The following is a 25,970-nucleotide window of genomic DNA, read 5'->3' as shown; positions in this document are numbered from 1 at the left end:
ACAAAGTGAAATTCCAGGATTTTTGAAGCAACTGAGAATCTCATAGGATATTGACCTTATTAACTTCAGACTCAATTTTTTGAATACTACTTACATGGCAAGAAAAGCAATCATCAAATCTGAAGAACCTCACTGAGACAATATTATAAGTTAAGGTCAAATTCAGTCTAATAAGTACTGTACAATCAGTTTGTGGAATTGCTTCATGTTGTCTTGAAAACAAGTTCAACATTTGAACAAAGATATTATTTAGCAGCAATGTTGTATGAGACATGCTACTAACCATGGTGAAAAATGAAGAAAACAGGACTTCATTTCTGCCTTCTAAATGTTTCATGTCTAGTAGCAAAGGTAAGACATTTACACAAATAAAGCCTGTGATCATGCTAAAGGAGAGATCAAAGTGTGTAGAGAAATTCCCTGCCTAGAGGAAATCAAGAACCACTTCATAGAGAAGAATTGCTGTCAGGAACAAATGGCATAATATATATTAAAATACTCTGCAAACTGTAAAATCTTGTTCTAATATATGATGACATTTTCCAAGAGCAGAACAGAAAATGTTGCACTCTAAATTAGACATCAAGATGGATATCTGGATTAGACACTTTAGAATCCACCAAGGGCACAGAAACCAAGGATATACAAAATACAGACAAGGAGACAAGATGCCAGGTATAACAGGTCCTCCTGGAGAAAGAACCAGAGTAGAAGCTTGTTTGGGATTAAGTTTGCAGAAGAATCTAGACAGCATGGCTTCTTCACTGATGGTGTCCACCATTTCAGTTTAGCTCTTCATGGGACTCCTCTTCCTCTCACTGAAACCACGAGTTCTCTATCTCCTTTATTTATCTATTCTCTATCTGCTTTATAAGTATTTCTCCTGTATATTTCACTTCTCCTTACCCACCCTGGCCTCAGGCTCTACCTTAGGGCTGCCCATTTATTTTTAAAGATACATACATCTTTGTCATATCAGACCAATCAGACATCCCTGTTGAGCTTAAGGATTGGCTGCCCTTGAGTCAGGTGACTGACCATTGTCCAACCAACTTTGATAAGGAGAAAATGGTCATGTGGTTCAAGATGTGACAGTTTAGTTTTTCTCTTTCATTCACACATTTATTTATTCATTCAATCACCACCCATTGTTCTGTATGCTAGGTGATACAATGTGAACAAGATTTTTTGTTGTTGAAGTCCATGTCTTTGTGATGCTTTCATTCCAGTTGGGAGAGATAATAATAAAAGTAAGACAATAGACAAGCATGGTAAATTTAGCTGGTGATCAATGCTATGAAAATATCAAAATATATGTATATAAGAATGATTGGGAGTGGCCAGAGAGGAGGTGCTAACTTTGGTGTGTGGTTAGAGAAGTAAGAGCTAGCCTGTTAGTAGAGGAGCAGTGAGTGATGTAGTGTCCTAGGGGGTTATGTCATAATACTATAAGTAAAATCTGTCAAGGCTGCTTAGTTATCATACCAGTTCTCATTTCAAACAAGTTTTAAATTAACATATCAAGTTTAAAAAATATGTACTTGCTATTATGAGTTTTGAAGAATTAACTTAGTATAGAAAACAAACTGACAGCTGTTAGAGGGGAGGAAGTTGGGGGCTAGGTGAAAGTGATAAATAGAATAAGCAAGAAAATAAAAATAAAAACAAAAAATTCATAGACACAGATAACATTATGGTGATTACCAGAAGAAAAAAAAAGGATGGGAGAGGTAGAAGAATGTAAAGGGAGGATAAATGGTGATGAAAGGAGACTTAACTTTGGCTAGTGAATATACAATACAATATACAAGATTTTTTTAATTATCTTACAAACATAAAAGCATAAATCCATGATGATCTAGTAATACTAAGAAATGATTTACTGATAGTGACTACTGAGAGTAAATACCAATTTGAAATAAAGGATATAAAATAATTTTAGATATAAAGAAGAAATTATTACTAGTATAAATAATTTAGAGTGAAGGGAAGGACATTGAATCCCAGCCAGATAGGCATCGACTAATCTCACTTTTTGGAAATTGTAAGTAATTTAAAAATGACTACAATATGTAGCTGTCATTCCTTTTGGAACATTACTTATAAACCAAATCCTGTCACTTCACCATTTATTTAGCTTAACTACATTGTAATTTCCACAGCTATATATCATAAAATATAATGTTTTGTCAGAAGTGTTTCCCAATTTAAGGTTACATTCCCAAGTTCTGTCACCTTTTCTACATCATCCTAAACTCAGATAAAATCAGATCAGTGGCATGACTAAAATATTTTAATTACTTTCTCATTATACATATCATCATGTAATTACTTGATTATGGATCATCTAGTAGTACAAACACAGGTAGATATCATTCAATAGATCACGTTATTTTTGTTTTTTGTTTTTCTTTTGTTTTTTTATTCAGTGAGAGGAGGGGAGGCACAGACAGATTCCCACATGCATCCTGACCAAGATCCACCCAGCAAGCCCACTAGGGGGCGATGGTCTGCCCATCTGGGGGGGACTCTCTGTTGCTCAGCAACCAAGCTCTCTCCCTAGCACCTGAGGTGGAGGCCATGGAGCCATCCTCAGCACCTGGGGTCAACTTGTTCCAATTGAGCCATGGCTGCAGTAGGGAAAGAGAGAGAAAAAAAAGAGACAGAAGCAAGAGGGGAAAGGGTGGAGAAGCAGATAAGCACTTCTCCCCTGTGCCTTGACCGGGAATTAAACCCAGGACATCCACACACCAGGCTGACACTCTACCGCTGAGCCAACTGGCGAGGGCCACATCACATTTTCTGATGAACTTCTTCCCACATCCATCAATAATTCATCTTCACAAGTTAATTTACACTAAAAAATTTTTTCTGCAAAATGAACTTTTATTCTACATTCACTTTTCTATGTCTCTTTTAGACAGTCCAAAAATAAGACTACTTTGTCTTGTTTATATGATTTTATCTAAACATACATTTATAAAAACTAAACAATAAGTTTTTGGGGGAAAGATCATGGTACAGGCAAAATACCTGGAATAAATACTATTTGTATCACTAAATAGTTGAGTGACCATAAATAAACAAGTTCTTTAACTTTTTTGAAACCCAGCTTCTCAATGATAAAGTTTATAATTGGAAGAGATGATGTAAAATTTGAGACATCAAAATAAAAACTCAGTAATCTTAGCACTCATTCAAAATGAAATAATTTCTCTCTGTGTAATTATAGAAGAAAAGAGAAATAATGTGCTTTAAGTTCAGTATAACGCACGGCTTAGAACTTCAAATGAGCAGTCTTAAAGTACACATTATTTACTTGATGGAAAAATGGCTAACATAAAGTTATTAATACATATTAAAATGCTTGTCTCGGAAATAAAAGCTATTATAAAATTACTATTATATGTACAGGATAATTGGATATTTAAAATATGATCCACTTACTATTTTTATTTCACAAGGTAATGTAAGCAATTACACTACAATTATTGGCTAATCTTATATTAACTATTGGCTAAATCTTTCTTTTCTCATCTAAATCAGAATTAAGTTATACAAATATCAAAAGGAAACTCAATAATGGTAAGTTTCAGTTTCTATGAGAATTTATCAAAAACTAATTCAGTAATTGAAGATGATTTTATGTGGTCATAAATACTCATTTCAAAAATTTGAACTATTATTTTCAAATATGACTGAGTCATAAAATGTTAAATAATCATTTGCCTTTGATTGGATATTTCACTATGATAGTTTTATAGAAGGCCTCACTTCCTGACTGGAACTTCTATTCCACCATACCGGCAAAGTAATAAAGTTACATGGCACTGCTGGAACGTTTAACATCTATCAAGAAGATAGAATTTGGAAGCAGAAGATAAATTTTCTTCTCAAGGCTAACGTTACTAGCTGTGTAATCCTGGAAAGTTACTTAACCTTGCTAAGGCTCAGAATCCTCATTTATAAAAGTAAAAATAATGTCTACCCTATTTTCTTCATGAAGAATTTTGATGTAATGGGCATAAAAACACTTAGAAAACTCTGAGACACTAAGGGAAAGAAGGAACTAGGCAAAGTTAGTGACTCGTTTCTTTGAGTTTCCAAACAGACTATTCACTCCCCTCCATAATATTATAATTACCTGCCCTCATGGCTGAAAATGACACAATGGTAGGAGGAGAGCAGAACCCTGGGTTTCTCCTGATTAAACCATCTGCCCCCAGAGGCTGGGAAAATCAGAGTTGAAATCACTGAGTATCTAACCAGAAACAGCATTATTTCTGCAATACTTTGTGATATCCAACTTCTGCAAGAGAACAAAGGAGATGCACAGAAAACAAAAGATAACTTAGCCAGGAGGTTGTGCTGGCTGATGGGTTAGAGCCTTTGCTTTAAGAAGGTGATGAAAGAGGTGGCTCATGGCTTCTGCATCCCAGCCAAAGGACATGTTGAGTGGCTCCAGAGTAGCCTACTGTCTACCATAAAAATCCCTGAACAAGAACGAGAAATTTGTCCAAGGTTGGACTATTAGAGGAGTCTTACATTTATAAACTAAGATCAGTTTGTGAGGCTTGTTGGAAGACACTGCAGAGCACTCTGCCTTTGGCACCTTCTGTTCTGATGTTACAGGAGAGAGTTGGCTCAGCCTCAGACACGCTCTCTATGTCCTTTCTCCCTCCTTCCCTCTCCTGGACCCAAAGATTATCCCTATTTCTTGATTTTTCACCAAATAGATTTCTACTACATATATTAACATCAAATAGGCAGGACCCACTCAAATGCACCCTTGCTAACAGGGCAAGTTGATTCTTACACCTGCTGTGTTCCATTGGCAAAAGACTGGAATACCTCCCTCCATCGTGATCTTCCCAAAACAAACAAACAGAAACCATCCAAGGCAGAGCCATTGTTTGTATATTGTATTTGTGTGCATCTTTCCACAATGTCCTTACTTCTAATAAGGAGTGTTTGTCTGCCAACATTTTCAGATCTAGCAGCAGGGCTCTTTTTGATGGAGGTGTCCACGGAGGAAGGATCATCATCCGAGTAAGGCTTTTGGGCCAATTAAAACTCTCTGGACAGAATCCTCTCACCATCACTTACTCTGCAGTGAACAGAAAGCAGATTATCTCTCCAGGCAATTATCAGCTCTAAAAGTGCTTGTGGTTTTAAAGACTTTGGTGGAACTGTGGAAAACAGCATCATCCTAATACACTTGTACAAACTCTAATTTTAATGGCTCTTTTGTCCCACATGATGCATGATGAAATTTATGAAGATCTGTTTCTCCCCCTCAGGGTCATTTCTTTCTCTTTTTTTCCACAGAACCAATCTGCATCACTTAAGTTAAACCCATTAAATTAGCCATTTTCTCACTAGACTAGAGAACTTCTTTTTAATTGTCCACCATGCATCAAAGGTAGGATCATTATTTTCACTTATTTTCTATTCTAGAAACACAGATTCCTATAGGAGGACTTTTTAGGGTTGGGAAGAAGAGAGGGTCAGAGACTGAGGATTGGTTTCATTGTCTGCAATTTGATCTGGGTCTTTGAATATGCCAAGCCCGGACACGTCATACTGCACTACATTCAGCATCCTGTCTGATTTGTTTTTCTTACAGATATAGGGTGGACTGACTGGGACTTGATTCAGAGCCTTAAGCATCCAATGAAAGCTGCCTGAATAATTTTGCATTTTTATTATTAAAGCAATATAATGCTCGTTTTCTGGGGCACTGTAGTCTCGTTTAAACATGTATAAACTGCTTAATTAGAGATTATAGCACTATTGGGAGAGGAAGCAAAAGTGATCATTTATATGATAATGTGGGTTAATAATTTAGGAATGATTCATTCTCATAAATGTTCCAGCACTGCCATGTGAGTTTATTACTTTGTTCGTATGGTGGAACAGAAGTCCCAACCAGGAAATAAGGCCTTTTATAAAACTATCTTTAATTGGCTTTTTTTCCTGTATGGTAGAGTGGCACATAAACTATCATAAGATTTCAGGGTGTGAAGCCAAAGCTCCCCTTCCGGCTGTTTCTCTGCTCCATGCTCTTTGCCTTGTTCACACTAACGGTGGCTGCTGATGTGGGCACATTCGTGGAAGAAGGGGTTTGTGGAGAGAGTTCGATTTTGGAATGGGGGATCTGACTAGAAGAATTCTAAGTTGTCTCCACCCCTCCTTTTCTCCTGCCCTAAATAGGAGACGGAAATAATTTCCAGTGCAAACACCAAAAGAGATATTAATTAAAAAGAAATTTTGTGATATGTCATGGGAAAGAAAAAAATATTAATAAATGTGGTTACACATCAAACAGAGTCTGAGAATAGACTATTTTAGTCAACACTGTATTTCAGCTTAAAATAATTCCTGGGTTTTTAAAAGTCAATTTTTGAAGACTGTCAGTTCTATTATAATCTTTCTCAGAAGATGAGAAAGGGGTAGGAGATGTGGGCTTTTTCAGAAGCACATTACCAAAGATAAAAAATAAATACTAGTAAAATAAGTAGAGCTCTTACAAGGCAAAATTGTGTAATAGTTACCGATCCTACCCTATATTTTTTTCAGATAGACTGATAGATCATGGCACACAAATATATTTTCTAAACATATTTCTTTTTAACTTTTTAGAAGCCCAATAATATGTGACTACATGTCCTTTGCATTACCTTCACTAGAAGTAATCATTGTTAACATGCTCTTGAATATTTTTTACTATTTACATATATTTGTGTCACAGTTTTTAATTTTTATAGTCAGATATGCCAGTTTTTTCCCTTATGGTTTCAGGTTTGATGTCAAGATTATAAAATCACTCATATCCTTTTTCTAAGGCAATATGGATTTTTGTGTTTAGAATTTTAATCTACCTGGAATTTGTTTTAGATGATGTCAGATAAATATCTTTTTTATTTTTCTCTATATGAGTATAATACAATAGTCTCTCCTTTCGATACTGATTTGAAATGCCACATTCATCATATAAACATGGTAGCTGGGACGGAGGGAGCCCTACCCTGCTCCATTGTTCTGCTTATCGATTCCTCTGCTGATGTTGTATGGGTGTTAACTTCTTTGGGGTTTGTGCTGTATTTTTCTATCTACTAAGAAAAGCCTTTGTTAAACCATTTTTAAAAGATAACAACCTCTAATAACTTTACCAGCAGCGATGAATTCTTTCAGCCTTAGCTAAAGCCTGGGAAGGGTTGGGAAATAGAAGGTAGATGAAAATTTCTGTTTCTTCTTCAGTAAACAGGCTTTGGTGGTTGACTACATTTTCTAGTGATCTTTCATGGGAAGTGTCCAGGTGACTCTGCCTGACCCCCCAGGAAGATGGCAAGTAGCAAGCATCATCACAGGCCAGGAGATGTGACCTTGATTACAAGAGTTGAATGAGGGGTTAAAAAGTCCTTCAACTCGGCCCTGGCCGGTTGGCTCAGTGGTAGAGCATCGGCCTGGCGTGTGGAGGTCCCAGGTTCGATTCCGGCCAGGGCACACAGGAGAGGCGCCCATCTGCCTCTCCACCCCTCCCCCTCTTCTTCCTCTCTGTCTCTCTCTTCCCCTCCTGCAGCCAAGGCTCCATTGGAGCAAAAGATGGCCCGGGTGCTGGGGATGGCTCCTTGGCCTCTGCCCCAGGCGCTAGAGTGGCTCTGGTCGCGACAGAGCAATGCCCCGGATGGGCAAAGCATTGCCCCCTGGTGGGCGTGCCAGGTGGATCCTGGTCGGGTGCATGCGGGAGTCTGTCTGACTGCCTCCCCGTTTCCAGCTTCAGAAAAATACAAAAAAAAAAAAAAAAAAGTCCTTCAACTCTTGAGTGTGGGATCATAAACATGACACCATGGTCACCGGCTTGAACCCAGAGGTCATTGGCTAAAGCCCAAGGTTGCTGGCTTGAGCCCAAGGTCACTGGTTTGAACAAGGGGTCACTGGCTTGGCTGAAGCCGCCTGGTCAAGGCACATATGAGAAAGTAATCAATGAACAACTAAGGTACCACAACTATGATTTGATGTTTCTCATCTCTCTCTATTTCTGTCTTTCTTTCTCTGTCCTCTATCTCTCTTTCTCTTGTGCTAAAAATAAAACAAATAAGTAAATAATAAATAAACAAATAAATAAAAATTCAAAAACTTCTGCCACCATTACCCAAGTAAAAGCAAAAGAATCCTACCAGTGAATAATTATTTAACTAATTAGGAAACAACAAATGATTTCCAGGAACTTCTAAACAAGGAGATGGCAGAAAGTAATTGAGACTCTGCCTATAAATATGTTACAAATGTTATGTTACAAATGTCAAATAAAAGCTTCTTCATCTATTTCTCACCACATGCTTCTCTATAGAAGCAAACTGAGTCTTTGAGAAAGAAGACACCTATTAAAATAATGCTATTTATTAAATGTTTATTTTATACCAGAAACAGACATATATACATATATATGTGTGTATATATATTTTTTGAATTTATAATTATATATACACACAGACACTTATATACATATGTGTGTCTGTGCATATACATCTTGACTCATGACAAGCACCCTGAGAATAGCTGCTACGTTTATCTCACATTTGAAGACACAGAGGCTCAACTCCCCAGAATCATAGTACTCTTATAGGCCCATCAGCAATTACTGCATTACTCAAAGCCTCAGGCTCTTTGTGGAGCAAACGTGAGGATTTATGCAAAGAACTATGGGGAATAATTCATGAGATCATGAATATAAAACATGTAGCACAGGGCTTGGCACATAGAAAGTGCTCAAAAGTTAATAAATACTCAGATAACCCAACTACCAAGTGGCTGAAGAGCGCTGATACGAGTTATGTGAGTCCCCTCAGGCTCAAATCAAACACTACGTATTTATTTAGGTTAGGTTTTCCTTAAATATCATCTATTGCCTTACGAAAATAAATGTATCCTTTCATGAAATAAAAAAGTAAGTTTATCTAAAAAGAAAATTATTTAAAATATAAGGTCATTAGGAAACAAATGTCATAAGTTTTCACTGCAACATTCCAACAGCTCAGCTTTCCCTTCCAATTCCTCCAGTCACGTCAGTAGCCGATTTTCTGACAGACACCAGATTCCTGACAGAAACACTAAGAATCACTCATTTTCCAGCATGCTTAGTTCTACCTGAGCTCTCATTCCAACGCAGAAGTTGTACCAACATTCAAAAGGACTGTGCCTCCACATTCCACAGACATCCGCCTCCAATCCGCACGGGGAATCAGGCGTGGTGGCCCAGAGACAGCCATACATCCAGGGACTCAGGCTACAGCCCTCTTTGAGCTGAGCTCAGCCAGGGTCTACGTACACCTGAAAAGAGACAGTGTGAGTCTACAGGGAGCTGCAGTGGCCCATTCAGGTCAGAGTTTTGTAACCTGGGTCCAGACTAGCCATTCAATAAATACTTGCTGGTTAATTGGTTAGAGTGGCAGGACATGACAGTTTGGTCACAGAACTTCATGCTGCCACCCTCTAAAGCAAGAAGCCTCAAAGAAAGTCATAACATTTTAAATTGTTCATCATGACCTTGGGATCTTACCTACAAGAGATGAGATCAAGTTAGGTGTGTTTCCATATCCGTACACTAAAAATTACTGGCTCAAATGTGTGATAGTGAGACAGGATGGTTGGCATGAGATTAAAATGTCAGTCCATTGCAATTTGGTAAGTTTAAGCAGAGAAATTGCACCTGACATTGCTCATTCTTCCTTTTACTCTTCTTTCCTCTCTCTCTTGTTTGGTGCTAAAAGATCACTGAGACAAAGAAAAGAGGAAAGAAGAGATAATAGGTATTTTCAAGAAGAGTAGGTGCAGCAATTTTATTTGTCCCTTAGCCCCATCTATTTCTTTCCTTTCATAAATATACTATAACATTTAAATATGTAACATCATTTTGTTTGATGTTGGATTTAGGAAAGAGAAGAGCTTTGCAAAATTACCAAATTATCAATTTTCAAAAGTAGATATTTTTTTTTTGGTTTGTAATTATAATTTTATTTTCTGTCATAACATAACATAAAATAGGGGAGGAGACTGAGGGGTGAAAAATCACCCACTGTCCCAGTGCTTGGAAATAATAGTAGTTGACATTTATTAAGAGCTTTCAAGGTTTTTATTAAAAGATTGAAGTGCCAAGCTTTTCTTGGCACTTCACCAAGAACTTTAAGTATTATCTTGTTTAATTTTCACAATAGTGTGAAATAAGTACTATTCTTACTTCTCATCTATAGTTAAAACTATGACACAGAGTAGTTTAGTAACGTGCCCAGTCACACAGCTTGTGATTGGTGAACACAGCACTTGTGATTTCAGTGTCCAAGCCCTCGGCCACCCTACTTTCATCTAATATTTTCATCCTCTTTAAATTGGAGTTAAAATCACACTGCACATATAATTTTGGAAGAGGACAGGTATATTCTTTATCCTCCACACAGAGGGACTTCTTAGTCTTTATTTGAATGCCAGAAAAAGCAAATCTACTAACTTGATTTCAAATTGTTCTATATTTTGTGAGCCACTAAAAAACGATGAACATAAAATTAGTGACTGAAAGAAAATTACTTCATAATTTTGCCGAGGTAATTTATAAAAAACTGTACAATCTAGAACAGAAAAGAGGCTAATATCTCATGAATCACCTTTTGATGGGTCTTCATCTAAAGTCATTCTCATTCTCCCACAGTCAGTCCCACTGATCTGAGTACCACCTGAGAAAAATCTCAAACTTCTCCACATACAATCAGTATACAATGGGTAAAATCAATAAAAATCTGAGGAGTCGATATATACATATATGGCTCTGCCAACAGAAAGAGCTGATGTGAGTTTCACACCCCAGTCTTTGAGTTGCACAGATCACCAGATTTTCATTGCTTTCCCCTTCTTTGGCATTCGTTCTGTTTCTAGAACCATAACCAGTACTCAGGGAGCTTCAAGGTATACAAAATGAAAAGCATGTGGCTTCTGCTTCCAAAGCTGTTTCTTTTACTCAGCCCTGGACCTTCCTGGGAGGACGTGGCAATCTCTGTCTCTCCTTTGAAACCCGGGCTCTGATATGGAACATCAGCACTGTCAGTCGGCATGTTGAGAGGATTGAGTCAGTCTTTCCCTCCATCTGGCTTCATTCAGAACTTAACCTTTTTATATTTGAGGTTTCTATATAAAATGCTGGTTGAATAAAGGATTCTGCAGCTAATTTTTTTGGCAAAAATTACTGAATTAGATGACGTCTAAAGTCTGTTTTTACCCGATGCAATCTCTTTCATGATAACCCAATTCAAGTTTGTGTATTTCATGCAAAGCCAAAAAATGCACCCCCCTAACATCTGTAGCATATATCATTTCTCACAGGGCCTTTTTTTTTCTTTTATTCTCTTTTCTTTTGCTGGAAATTATTTATGAAGGGCCTGAATTATCAAAATCACACCATCAGGTGCATCATAATAGACTACATAATTTGTGATCTCTCGCTCTCAACTCTCAGCATTTTGGAAGGCATTGTCTGACCACATTATCTAAGATTCTGGAGAGTTCTAGATGGCACATAATACTGATCAGCCTCTGCCTCCCTCAAATCAGTGTGCACCTCTGGCTTCCTGAGGCAGAGGCTGATTGAGGACACAGACATTGTTGGATGTTAAGTTTATCTCAGACTTTCATAAGGAATGAAATGGGAAATGTGTTCAAATTAGGAGAGCTCAATATTTAATTTCTGGAAAAGGTATAGCTGGATATGTAATTATCATGTAATGTTGTCATCACCCATGAAGGGTTCATGATCATGATGGTCTATGTATATTTTCCATAAATAGAGATGTTAATAAATTAGTTTTGTTTTTTTAAGTAGTATCTGTCAGCTTAAAATCTGGGTAATGTTATAGTCCTGGAAGGTCAATGTGTTCTGGTAAACGATTGTGCCTGCGTGTTTTGTTTTATTTAAGTCATGTTTAACGTGTGGTACATAGCATCAGGGAAGAAAGGCATTTTTTAGAGTTCCTAAAAAATCAGAAGGTTCCTACTGATCTCAGAATCTCTACAAGAAGAGCCCATCTTGCCTGACCAGGTGGTGGCAGAGTGGATAGAGTGTTGGCTGGGACATTGAAGACCCATGTTCACAACCCCGATGTCACGGGTTTTAGTGCAGGCTCATCCGGCTTGAGTGTGGACCACCAGCTTGAGCGTGGGGTCCCCAGCTTGAACGTGGGATCATAGACATGACCCCACAGTTGCTGGCTTGAGCCCAAAAGGTTGTTGGCTTGAAGCCCGAGGTCACTGGTTTGAGTCCAGTCAAAGTCACTGGCTTCAGCAAAGGGTCAGCTGGAGTCCCCACGTCAAGGCAGGTATGAAGAAGCAATCAATGAACAACTAAAGTGTCACAACTAAGAGTTGGTGCTTCTCATCTCTCTCCTTTCCTGTCTGTTCCTGTCTCTTCCTCTCTAACTCTCTCTCTCTTCCTCTTACTAAAAAACAAAAACAAAAACAAAAACAAAAAAAAAGACCCATCTTGCTAGCATGATCCCCAGAGCTTCTAATGTACACCAAAGCCCTTTTCTTTTTTTCATGTGACTCCTTTTCTGTAATATGGCCTCTGAAAACATCACTTGTATATTTCAAATATTCTGGCCACCAAAGGTATGAGATTTTTATGTTTCTTTGCTACAATTTCATTTTTAATAAATAGAATAGTGTCTGTAGAGTTGGGGTAGGAGTGCTGTAGATGATCTCTGAGGTACCTACTGAGTAAAACATGCTATTCTTGATGCTGTTTGTGTTAACTTGGAGGCCAGAGAAGTTTATTATTTCAGATACTTTTAGTTCGAGCTCTTATCCACTAAATTGCACACATTCAACCTGAAAACTCAGGAACTTTTAAAATATTTATGTACATATTTATGATGTGTAAAATGGAAAACAATACATCTGGGAACCAGTATCAGAAATGAAAAAAGTGTCCAATAAAATAAATAAACGAGTAAGAAGTTGTATATCACCTGACTCAGCTCTTCCTGGAAGGGCAATTGAATGAGATCTACTTGGAATCCACAATTAACCATACTGTGCAGTCTAGCCAGAGAATACTGCATCAGAAGACACAGTTTGGTCCTTTATGAGTCAGGTTTTTTTGTTGAAGAGGTTTTTTGAGTCACTGATTTCTTCTCAATGGTCTATGCACTCTGTACAGCATGTGAAGACAAACTTATAATTTATTCTATTGATTTTGTCCAGTGCTTTTTTTTAAACCAGTGGTTATTTAATGTCTATTGTGTGTCATGTTCTACTTCCTAAAATACTCTTGATCATATTATATTTCGAGAGAACCTGCTATAGATGTGACTTTCATGTCTCTTTTTTCTGCCATTACTATGTCCTTTCAGGAGGTTACCCTACCTATTTCAATACCTCTTCCATTCTAAATTCTTAAAATGCAAATCTGATTATGGCACTCTTTTTCACTAAAATTTTTTATTCACTACCCACTATCTGTTGAGCAAAGTTCAATCTCTTGGACATGATATACCAGACCATTCATTACCTGCTAAGCCTAGAGTTTTGCGTAGGCTTATGTCCAGAGACACTGCAATTCCAATCACACTATATTCTTTGAGAACTACGACTTTGAAGAAGCTGTTTTCTCCTTCTAGGATGCCTTACTTTTTACGTAGCTAATTGGTCTGGCATGTTTGATCAATAGCAGGGAGGCCACTGAGGCAAGAGCAAAGTGAACATGGGGGAGAATATTAAAGAATAAGGTAGGAGGTAGAAAACAAAATCTTGTAGGATCTTATACTCTGAGTGAAATGGAGCTTCATTAGAAGGATCAGAGCAAGAGTAACACAAGCTGCTTTGTATTTTTTTAATTTTATTTAAACAATTGATTTTAAAGGGGTGACATTGATCAATTAGAGTACATAAATTCAGAGACAACATCTCTAGATCATTTTGATATTTGATTATGTTGCATACCCATCACCCATAGTCATACTGTCTTCCATCACCTTCTATTTGGTTTTCTTTGTGCCCCTCCCCTTTCCCCACCCTTTTTCTCTCCTCCATTTCTCTCCCCCTGGTAACTACCACATTTTTGTCCATGTCCATGACTCTCAATTTTGTGTCCCACTAATGTATGTAATCATATAGTTCTTAGTTTTTCTGATTTACTTATTTCACTTAGTATAATGTTATCAAGGTCCATCCATGTTGTCAAAATGATCCTATGCCATCCATTTCTTATGGCTGAGTAGTATTCCATAGTATATATGTACCACTCTTCTTTATCCAATCAGCCATTGAAGGGCTTTTTGGTTGTTTCCATGTGTTGGCCACTGTGAACAATGCTGCAATGAATATGGGGCTGCATGTGTCTTAATGTACCAATGTTTTTGAGTTTCGAGTGTGTATACCCAGCCAGTAGAGGGATTGCTGGGTTATATGGTAGTTCTATTCTTAATTTTTTGAGGAACAACCATACTTTCTTCCATAATGGTTGTACTACTTTACATTCCCTCCAACAGTGAATGAGGGTTACTTTTTCTCCACAGCATCTCCAACACTTATTGTTACCTGTCTTGTTGATAATAGCTAATCTAACAGGCGTGAGGTGGTATCTCATTGATTGGTTTGCATTTCATTAATAGCCAATGAAGATGAGCATTTTTTCATATATCTGTTGGCCATATGTATTTCTTCCTGGGAGAAGTGTCTGTTCATGCCTTCTTTCCATTTTTTTATTGGATTGTTTTCTTGTTTGTTGTTGAGTTTTGTGAGTTCTTTGTATATTTTGAATATTAGGCCCTTGTCTGTGCTGTTGTTTGAAAATATCATCTCCCATTTAGTTGGCTGTCTGTTTGTTATGTTGTCAGTTTCTTTTGCTGTGCAAAAAAATCTTAGTCTGATGTGGTCCCATTTATTTATCTTTGCCTTCACTTCTCTTGCCTTTCGAGTCAAATTCACAAAAAGCTCTTTATAGTCAAGGTCCATGAGTTTAGTACTTATGTTTTCTTCTATGTAATTTATTGTTCTGGGTCTTATATTTAGGTCTTTGATCCATTTTGAATTAATCTTGGTACAAGAGGACAAACTGTAGTTGAGCTTCATTCTTTTGCACGTGGCTTTCCAGTTATCCCAGCACCATTTAATGAAGAGGATTTCTTTCTCCATTGTGTATTTTTGGCTCCTTTATCAAAGATCATTTGACCATATATATGTAGTTTTATTTCTGGGCTCGCTATTCTGTTCCATTGTTCTGAGTGTCTATTTTTCTGCCAATACCGTGCTCTTTTGATTATCGTGGCTCTATAATATAATTTGAAGTCAGGTATTGTAATGCCCCCAGCTTTGTTCTTTTTCCTTAGGATTGCTTTGGCTATTCGAGGTTTTTTATAGTTCCATATAAACCTGATGATTTTTTGTTCCATTTCTTTAAAAAAATGACTTAGGAATTGCATTAAATTTGTATATCGCTTTGGGTAATATGGTCATTTTTATTATATTTATTCTTCCTATCCAAGAACAAGGAATATTTTTCCATTTCATTGTATTTTTTTTTATTTCCCTTAACATTGCTTTGTAGTTTTTATTTTATAGGTCCTTTACACTTTTTGTTATGTTTATTCCTAGGTATTTTATTTTTTTTGTTGCAACCGTAAAAGGGATTATTTTTTTTAGTTCATTTTCTGATGTTTCATTATTGACATATAGGAAGGCATTAAACTTCTGTATATTGATTTTGTATTCTGCAACCTTACTGTATTGGTTTATTATTTCTAATAGTGTTGTGAAGTCTTTGGGGTTTTTGATGTACAGGATCATATAATCTGAAAAAAGTGTTATCTTTACTTCTTCTTTTCCAATATGAATGCTTTTTATTTCTTTCTCTTGTCTGATTGCTCTGGCTAGAACTTCTAGCACTACATTGAATAAGGTTGGAGAGAGTAGGCAGCCTTGTCTTGTTCCTGATTTTAGAGGAAAAGTCCTCAGTTTTTGCCATTTAATATGATGTTAGCTGATGCTTTATCATAGATGGCCTTTATTATGTTGAGATATTTTCTTTCTATACCTATTTTATTGAGTGTTTTAAACATAAAATGATGTTGTATTTTTTTAAAAGCCTTTTCTGTATCTATTGATAGGATTATATAATTTTTGTTCTTTGTTTTTTTGATATGGTGTATTATGTTAACTGTTTTACGTATGTTGAACCATCCTTGTGATTCTGGGATGAATCCCACTTGATAATGATGAATTATTTTTTTAATGTGTTGTATTCAATTTGCTAATATTTTGTTTAGTATTTTAGCATCTGTATTCATTAGAGATATTGGTCTCTAGTTTTCTTTTTTTGTGTTGTTCTTGCCAAGTTTTGGTATGAGGGTTACATTGGCCTCATAAAATGTGTTTGAAAGTATTTTTTCTTCTATTATTTGGATGACTTTGAGTAGAATAGGAACCAAGTATTCTCTGAATGTTTGATAGAATTCACTAGTATAGTTGTCTGGCTCTAGACTTTTATTTTTTGGGAGGTTTTTGATAGTTGTTTCTAATTCCTCCCTGCTTATGGGTCTGTTTAGGCTATATACTTTTTCATGACTCAGTCTAGGAAGATTGTATTGTTCTAGAAATTCATCCATTTCTTTATATTGTTAAATTTGGTGGCATATAGTTTTTCATAGTATTGTACTATAATCCTTTGTATATCTATGATATCTGTGATGATTTCTCCTCTTTCATTTTGGATTTTGTTTATATGAGTCCTTTCTCTTTTTTCCTTAGTGAGTCTTGCCAAGGCTTTGTCAATTTTGTTGATCTTTTCAAAGAACCAGCTCCTTGCTTCATTGATTCTTTCTATAGTTTATCTTTTCTCTATTTTATTTATTTCTGCTTTGATTTTTATTATTTCCTTTCTTCTGCTGGTTTTGGGTTGTCTTTGTTCTTCATTTTCTAGTTTCTTAAGATGTGATGTTAGATTATTTACTTGGGCTCTCTCTTGTTTGTTCATAGAGGCCTGTAGTGATATAAACTTCCCTCTTATTACTGCTTTTGCTGCATCCCAGAGATTCTGACATGTCGTATTGTCATTTTTGTTTGTCTGTATGTATATTTTGATCTCTGCTTTTATTTCTTCTTTGACCCACTCATTTTTTAGAAGTATGTTGTTTAATTTCCACATTTTTGTGGGTTTGTTTACTTCTTTTTTTTGCAGTTGACTTCTAGTTTCATAGCTTTATGGTCAGAAAATATGCTTGGTATAGTTTCAATTTTTCTGAATTTGTTGATGTTAGTTTTGTGGCCCAGCATATGGTCAATTCTTGAGAATGTCCATGTAAAACTGTTCCATGGAGAAAAATGTATTCTCTGGCATTTTGGGATGAAATGTCCTGTAGATGTCTATCGTATCCAGTTGTTCTAGTGTTTTGTTTAAGGCCCATATTTCTTTATTAGTTTTCTGTTTGGATGAATGCTCTAGAGTCATCAGCGGTGTATTGAAGTCTCCAAGTATGATTGTATTTTTGCTGGTTTTTATTTTTAGATCAGTTAGTAGATGTTTTATATACTTTGGTGCTCCTTGGTTTGGTGCATATATATTAAAAATGTTATGTCTTCTTGATTCCATGTCCCCTTTATCATTATAAAATTACCATCTTTGTCTCTAATTATCTTTGCTGTCTTGTAGTTAGCATTGTTAGATATGTACACCTGCTTTTCTTTGGATGTTATTTGCTTGAAGAATCATTTTCTAACCTTTCACTTTGAATTTGTTTTATCCTTGTAGCTTAGATGTGTTTCTTGAAGGCAGCATACAGTTGGATTTTTTTAATCCATTCTGCTACTCTGTGTCTTTTTATTGGTGAGTTCAATCCATTTACATTTAGTGTAATTATTGACATGTGAGGGTTTCCTATTGCCATTTTATATATTACTTTCTGATAGTTATGAATCTTGTTTGGTTCTTCTCTTTTGTTTTTCTGTCATTTGTTTTTGTTTGGTTGTATTCCATACTTCTTTCCTCAGTGTTTTCTTTTTTTAAGCCATGTGTTTCTGTAGTGGTTGTTTCAGGGGTGGTTACCATTGAGTAATAGGAAGGATATATATCATATTCATTGTAGTACATTATCTCATGAGAGCTTCTGCACTCCATCCTCCTTTGCTACTGTTAATCTTTGTCCTCTTCCATTTTTTGTTTGTGTTTTCAAACAGATAATCTTCTTTTTATTGTGATCTTGATGAAACTTTTACATGTAATTTTGTTTTTTGGGTTTTTTTTTTGTTCTTTGTATCCAGTTGGATAACTGCCTTTATTATTTCCTGAAGTGGGGGTTTTCTGGTGATAAATTCCCTCATCTTTTCTATATCTGTAAATATTTTTATTTCCCCTTTGTATTTGAAGGATAGCTTTGATGATATAGTATTCTTGGCTGGAAGTTTCTTTGTTTCAGTACTTTAAATATTGGGGTCTACTCTCTTCTGGCTTGTAGAGTTTCTGCTGAGAAATCTGATGATAACCTAATGGGCCTTCCTTTATATGTTGTATTCTTCTTTTCCTGGCTGCCTTGAGGGTTTTTTCTTTGTCATTGGTTTGTGATCATTTCATTATGATGTATCTTGAAGTCTACTGTTTGGGTTAAGGTAACTAGGTGTTTTGTTTGCTTCTTGGATTTGAGTCTCTAATTCTTTTCACAGGCTTGGGAAGTTCTCATCTATTACTGGTTTGAATATGTTCTCCATTCCATTTTCTCTCTCTTCTCCTTCTGATATACCCATTATTCTTATGTTGCTCTTCCTGATGGAGTCAGACAATTCCTGTAGGGCTCTTTCATTTTTTTTTTAATTTGTGAGTCTCTCTCCTCTTCTCTCTGTAGTGTCTCTAGTTGCCTGTCTTCTATTTCACTAATTCTCTACTCTATCTGGCCTGTTCAGTTAGCTAAGCTTGTTTCCTTGGTTTTTAGTTCATGTATTGAGTTTTTCATCTCTGTTGTTCTTTTTTATAATTTCAATTTCCTTGGTGATGTATTCTTTTGTTCATTGAATTGTTTTTGGAGCTTTCTAAATTGCCGTTTTGTGTTTTCTTGTATTTCCCTGAGTATTTTTAAGACATTAATTTTTAATTCTCTGTCATTTAAATCCAAGGTTTCCAAGCAATTGAAATATTTTTCTAAAGATTTTTCATCATCTATCTGATCTACATCTCAGTCTTTTGTATCCATGATATTTGATTTTCCTTAATGGCATTTGAGAGTGATATTGTTAATAACACTAATAAGGGATGATTAAAAAATAATAAAATAAAAATTGAAAAAATACAGTGAAAAAATGAAAATTCTATTATGATAAGTGGAACAAAACTACACAGAATGTGGAGCCAGAGCTTGGGGAAAATGACAAAGAGATAAAAAATGAAGTAAAAATCAAACAAAATGCCACAAAGAAAAATATAAATCCAGAATAAAATAATTTGTTTATAAATGATGATAAAATGAGAGAAAAAGTAAAATTGAAAAAAAAGAGAGAAGAAGAAAAATAAAAACAAGGTTAAGGTTTTTGTAATCTAACCTTCATAAAAAAAAAAACAAGAATGAAAAATGTAACACCTATGGACAGTGAAGTTCAAAATGAAAAAGAAAGAATAAGATGGAAAGAAGATAAAATGACCAAAGTGCAAAAAAAAAGATTGAAAAAAAGTTATAAATAATGTAATTTTTTCCTGGTTTTGAGCGGTAGCTTCTTCTTTTTTTTTTTCTTTTTCTTTTGGGCCGGTGGTGCTGTACTTCAGGTTTTACCCCTGTGCCGCTCTTGAATAGAGATTTACTGATGTGTCCCTATGGCAATGCCTCAGTCCCATTGGTAGGCAGGGCTTGTTAGGGTTTGGAGGCTCCAACAATGGGAAAGTCAGTCAGTTTTCCAGTTGCCTCTCCCATGTCTCTCCCCTCTGAGCCAGCAGCGTCAAGAATTAGCTGTAAAGTTGCCCCAGCCACTGCTTGCAGAGCAAGAGGCTCTATGAGCTTCCAAGTCCTTCCTCCAGCACCGCTCAAAGCACAGTTCTGGGTAAGGCTGTGCCAACCAGAGCCACCAGCAAAAGCAGGCAGGGTAGGGAGTTGATTACTGATCAGGCACCTTTCTAAGGGCCCCGGGGCATGTCTAGTATGCCTCAGCACCCCGCAGTTCTAATCAAAGGTTTTTCTCTCTTATGCCCTGTTTGGTAGCCTCTAGCAAGCTGCTTACACCAGTGCCAAGCCCCCATGACTTCCACAGTGCATACGGAGGTCTGCTCCCACTCACTTAGGTGCACAACACCTGTGATCTCAGTGCTGGAAATGCAGGAATGTACTTTGAGACCTGTATTGCTTGTGGAGGTGCCCCGCCCGGACAGGTCCAGGCCTAGGGATCCAGCCCTTGTGCACTTCCCGTGCTATTGGTCGGGAAGCCAGAACCACATAGAAATGTTGGCTACAGCCCACACAGAAGTCCACTGCTGACCGTCTCTGGCCTAGCCCCTCCACTCACGAACATGTGCACTCATGCCAGAGGCACCAGGTGGAGCCACTTGCACACCACCTGCAATCGCAGACCAGGAGCGCACAGAGCCCAAAAGCTGTTCCAGTGCCAGCCTCTGCGGGCAACCTGCTCCTGCCACCTCTGCTGGAGTCTGCTGCCCATGCTAGCCCCACATCTGCCATTTCAGGCTGAGCCGGCACGGTCTCTCCTCTGCTTGATCATCCACCCTATCCCAGCTTCTTCCCTCTGCCCCAGATCCTGTTTCTCTTGGTTCCAGATGAAAGGGGCCCCTTCCTCAGATCAGTGAGGAAAGTGGAATACATCGTTCTTCATCTTATTTCCTTCAGAGTGGATTATATATTCAGCCATCTTTTAGCCCCATCATACCTTTGTCTGGTGTATGTATATTTCAGATTCAATTCCTGAGATTGTTTCTCTGTCTCTAGTTGTTGAATTTGTTGAAATTTCAGGGGGGAGATATAGGGAGCACCCCTCACAGCGCCATTTCTCTTACATCTGGGTTTGCTTTGTATTTTAACATAGAGCTAACTCTGGCTGCTGTTGAGAAAACGGTCTGTGGGAATGGGTAGTGTGAGAAGAGCAGAAGTAGAGAGGACAATTAAGAAGAAGCCCTGGCTGGTTGGCTCAGTGTTAGAGCATCAGCCTCGTGTGTGGATGCCCCAGCTGCAATTTCCAGTCAGGGCACACAGGAGAAGCACCCATCTGCTTCTCCACCCCTCCCCATCTCGCCTCTCTCTCTCTCTCTCTCTCTTTCTGCAGCCATGGCTCTGTCAGAGCAAGTTGGGCCCAGGCACTGAGGATGGTTCCATGGCCTCCACCTCGGGGCTAGGAAGAGCTCAGTTGCTAAGCAACAGATTAGTGCCCCGGATGGACAGAGCATCGCTCCCTAGTGGACTTGCTGGGTGGATCCTTGGCAGGGTGCATGCAGGAGTTAGTCTCTGCTTCTCCTCCTCTCACTGAATAAAAATAAAAAAATAAAAGTGAAAATAATTAAAAAATAAAAAAAGAAATTCACCAGCCCTGCCAGATAGCTTGGTTGGTTAGAGCCTTAACCCAAAATGCAAGGTTGCCAGTTCAGTCCCTGGTCAGGGCACATACAGGAACAGATTGATATTCCTGTCTCTCTCTCTCTCTCCTCTTCCTCTCTCTCTAAAATTAACAAGTTCAAAAAGAAGAAAAAATACATTACTTTGAGCCAGAGATTAGTGTGGAAACAGTGGGGAGAGTAGGAGGTAGCCAAATTCAAGACATATTTTGAAACTAGAGCCAACAGAATTTGCTGATGAATTCATGTAGAGCATGACAGAAAGAAGAAATCAAGGATGACCCCCATCTCAAGTTTTGGTTCAGAGTGATTGGGAAAATAGAGTGGCCATTTATTGAGAGTAATAGGATGAACCTGGTAGCAAATTAGAAGTTCATTCTCTGGGGTGTTGAATTTGAGAGGCTGTTAGACCTTCAAGCAGACCTGCAATGTAGGCAGTTACATATATGAATCTGAAATTAAGGGGGTGGTTGCACCTAGAGAAATTAACTTGGAAGTTGTCAACTATAGACATTATTTATAAGTGAGTATAGATATAAAATGAAAATATGAACACATAAAAAGACTAAAAAAGAGATTAATAAATTATCCTGATTGAGATACCAACTTACAGAATAAAATGAATAATACAGAAGTCTCATCAGTATCATTCAAAGGATTCATTTGTCACTTTCTTCTCTTATGGAAAATTTTTGTTGGTACTTCTCATTTCCAAGAATACACCACTGATGAAGTTTTCTACTAGGCTAATATAGAGATAGTGAATAGAGTTATCTGTTTGAATATTAAATACACATGCCTTCTAGTTCTTTACTTAGAGGTCACGTATTTGCAAAAAGAAACAAAAGTCAATACGTCAATATGGTGAGGCTGTCAAGGTTCAGATGGATATCATAGCTAAAAGAGATATTTGGACACATTGAATTTCTCACTCCCTCACAAGATGGTTTGCAATTTACAACATACTTTACTGTCTATTATCTCTTTGACTTTGACCTCATGACATTCATACAGTAGGCAGGTGGGCATTATTATCTCTGATTTAAATTTGGAGAAACTAAGGCTTAGGAGGTAAAATAATTTGCTTGAATTGATGAATGAGCCATCCTGGTTTGCATCCTGCCTGCTTCAATTCTACATGTCACCTCCCCAGGGAGCCCAAGGTCTGCCCCATCTAAAGCTGTGGTCCAATACAGCTTTCAGAGGATGGCAAGAAGCACAAGTCCGTTCCATTTCATAGTAAAGAATGAGAAAATAGTCCTTCCTGATACCATTCATTCTGCATATTAGCATCACTGCATGTCTCATATCTGGGTTTCATCACCAGCAACACCCTCAAGGCAGGGCATCTTGTGCTTTCCCAAACAGCACTGTGGAGAATGATGACCCTGGGAATGTGTTTAGATTCACCTTCAGCTCACCCACCTCACCCCTTTGTCAACTCTTGACATGTTTGTGCTTGGATTTGTACTCTTTGACACCAAGGCATATACATATTTGCTCCCCCAGTCAGATCTGACCTCCCTTCATCATTAGCCTCTTATCTTGGACACTTAGCCATTATGAACTAAGTTTCTAAATCCTACCCAAATATTCCCCTACATCCTGATTCAGATGATCTCATTTTAATAACCTCTTCTCAACAACATCACTGCAGAGTAAAAATACATTGATTTTACACTTGCTACATTTTGGGGCTTTACCCATGCTATCTAAGCTATACAAAAATTCTAACCAAAAATCCATTGTTTTTCTACTTTACAAATGAGAAAACAAACAGAATAACATGACTAAACTCTTTTGGTGACATAGGGGCTAATAATTGGAAGAATTGATATATAAACCCAAATCTGTATTACTCAAATATTCAAGCTCTTTACTTAACTCTCTACTCTTGCCACTTTGTCAGGACCCTATCCCACTCTCAGTAAGATAACATCAACACAAGATAAATTATGCTCTATTTTACCCCCTCTAGATGGTTAACTGCTTCTTGTTTCTTCCTTATAAGATCCAACAAAATTTTCCATGGTCTCCCATACTCTCTCCCCACATCTCCACCACCATCCTCCTGGGGATTGTCAAAACCATGTCAGCATTAGTGAACTCCAGGAATAAACCAGTTATCTTTACAACTGACCAACTGAATAGAATTTCCATGTGTCTAAAAGACAAAAGATACTATTTTATATCAGGCTTCAAATCTGTTTCTCAAATAGAATCCATAAATCTATACCAAAATCAAAAGATATGATTTATATGAGAATCTTTTCCAGTTAACATGTTTATCAGTGTTTTTTTCAAAGCAAGGATCCTATGTGGCATATGGCTTGCAGAGAAGAGGGCCAGCGGGGTTTCTATCCCACTCGGTCTTCTCAGGTATGTCTGGCATTACCCTCCACATGGGTGCCAGACATCTGGAGACACTCATAAAGAAACAGGGCTAGTCACACAGTCCCAAGCTACCTTCCCAAAACAGGCATTGCAGAAAAGTGTTTAAATCATAAGCTGACATTCTTATGCCTCTTGCCCATAATGGATTTTTATCACATCATAAAGGAGCCCCTCAGCCAGTTGGAAATCATTGTCTTGCTGAATCAATTATGATTGCAGGGCGCTCTGGGATGTTATGTTGATTGCGATGTTAATAGGTACAAAGATATGCAATGTGCAGCTCAGTAACCATTCTATTAATGTCTAGTTTAACGTTTATTTCCAATGTCATCATTATGAAGGAGAAAATGACCCACAGGACACAACACTGGGAAAAGTAAAACTCAGTCCTAAGTATGCAGACATCTAAAAGCCACTTGCCTCTCTTGGGCTTTATTCCTCATGAAATGTGCACAATACTGAGTTTGCACAGTCAACCCACTATATAATCTATGGGAAAGTATCAACTGGGATAATATTAGCATGCAAAGCATGAGAGTGGGCACAAAGTCACATCGTCATTTCCATTACTGACACAGTGATATAACAAGCACAGCATTGACCATGAACTACATTAAGACTCCTGAAGCAGAAATATTGGAGATGCTCAAATGTCACTATGTCAGTAATTTCACATAAATATATTTGAATGATATGCTGTTAACCACTCATTTTCCGGACTGGGTCTTATTTGCCATGGGTTGTGTTTTATATAGTTATGGACAAGGTATTTAAACATTGATTGTCATCTTTCCCTCTCTGATAAAAATCGACTCTGTTTATCATCTGTTGACTGAAATTTCCCTTTTGTGTTGGCTCTGCAATATTCCAAATGTGAAAATTTGAGTCGAGAAGGACAGGAGGAAAAGCAAATAGTAAAGTCTTAACAAGGTATGTGGACCTCAAACTTCTAATTTGAGTGTAACATCTGCCTCAAAATCTCCACAGAGAACATAGTCATAAGCTTAGATTATTTGACCTTTTTGCTATACTCACTCCATCTGAACCTGGAGAGTCATTTCAGATTAAAAAAAAAAAAAGGGTTTGGTGAGATGAGCTTAGAATTTATAGAGGACTCTGGGTTTGAATCCAATCAAGTGATAACTACTACAACACTTTTCTGAGATACAAATTATAGATAATTAAAGTCTGTAAAACACTACAGGACATGAATTGGAATATAGAGATAGAGTGATCAAACTATTTAAGAATCTGATAGATGTTCCATTTACAGTATTCATTCAATTGTTTGGCCATTCATTCATTCATTCTGGTAAGGAAACTCATTCCAAGGATATATACCAGTAATAAGCCAGTTCATGAGGGAAAGATAAAAATGGAAAACTGTGGTTACAGTAGAATTTGTTCATTGATCAGAAGAAAGAGAGAGAGGAATAAGAGAAAGAAGGAAGCAACATGAAATTGGTGATACTTGAGCTGTGCTTTCAAGGAGGAAAGGCAATCTGTCAGTGGATAAAGTGGAAGAAGCCAGAGTCAGAGGGAGCAGACTGAGCAGAAGGAGGAGGGGGTCAGAGTGCACTGCACCTGGGTAACCTCATTTGCTCTGAGCTGTAGGGAGCCATGTTGAAGTTAAACGTAATTGGGCAAAGATCAAACCCTGAGGGCCTTGTGAGTCAGGTTAAGGAGTGGGTACACTTTCTGCTAAATTAGTAGTTCACAATTATGGCTGCACATTATACTTGAGGAGCTTGCCAAATACACTCAGACCCCATCCTCAGAGATTCATTTGGTTCGGGCAAGGTCCTGAGGTAAGAATTTTCAATGCTACCCTGGTGCAGCTGGGGCTAAGCACCACACTATGAGGATGGAGTTATAACGAGAATAATTAAGCAGAGAAATGTCAAGGTCAGGTCTGTGTTTTAGAAAGATAAGTCTAGCAGATGTGTGGAGAATTGATGGGAAGAAGTGGAAATCAGGGAGGAGATTAACAGAGCCTATT

The 25,970-nt window shown here is 37.4% G+C and overlaps 1 protein-coding gene and 1 pseudogene across 3 annotated transcripts in view; one reads left to right on the top strand and one right to left on the bottom strand.

The window, feature by feature from the left end:
- Positions 1-5,042, bottom strand: part of LOC136379550 (general transcription factor 3C polypeptide 6 pseudogene) — a 31,417-nt pseudogene extending 26,375 nt beyond the window's left edge.
- The window catches only part of KCNMB2 (potassium calcium-activated channel subfamily M regulatory beta subunit 2), a 293,224-nt gene that overhangs the window by 44,281 nt on the left and 222,973 nt on the right, over positions 1-25,970 (top strand). The window lies entirely within an intron of this gene.

Source organism: Saccopteryx leptura, chromosome 8 (assembly GCF_036850995.1).
Source record: "Saccopteryx leptura isolate mSacLep1 chromosome 8, mSacLep1_pri_phased_curated, whole genome shotgun sequence".
NCBI classification, from domain to species: domain Eukaryota; kingdom Metazoa; phylum Chordata; class Mammalia; order Chiroptera; family Emballonuridae; genus Saccopteryx; species Saccopteryx leptura.
This window is presented reverse-complemented; position numbering and strand designations above follow the sequence as displayed.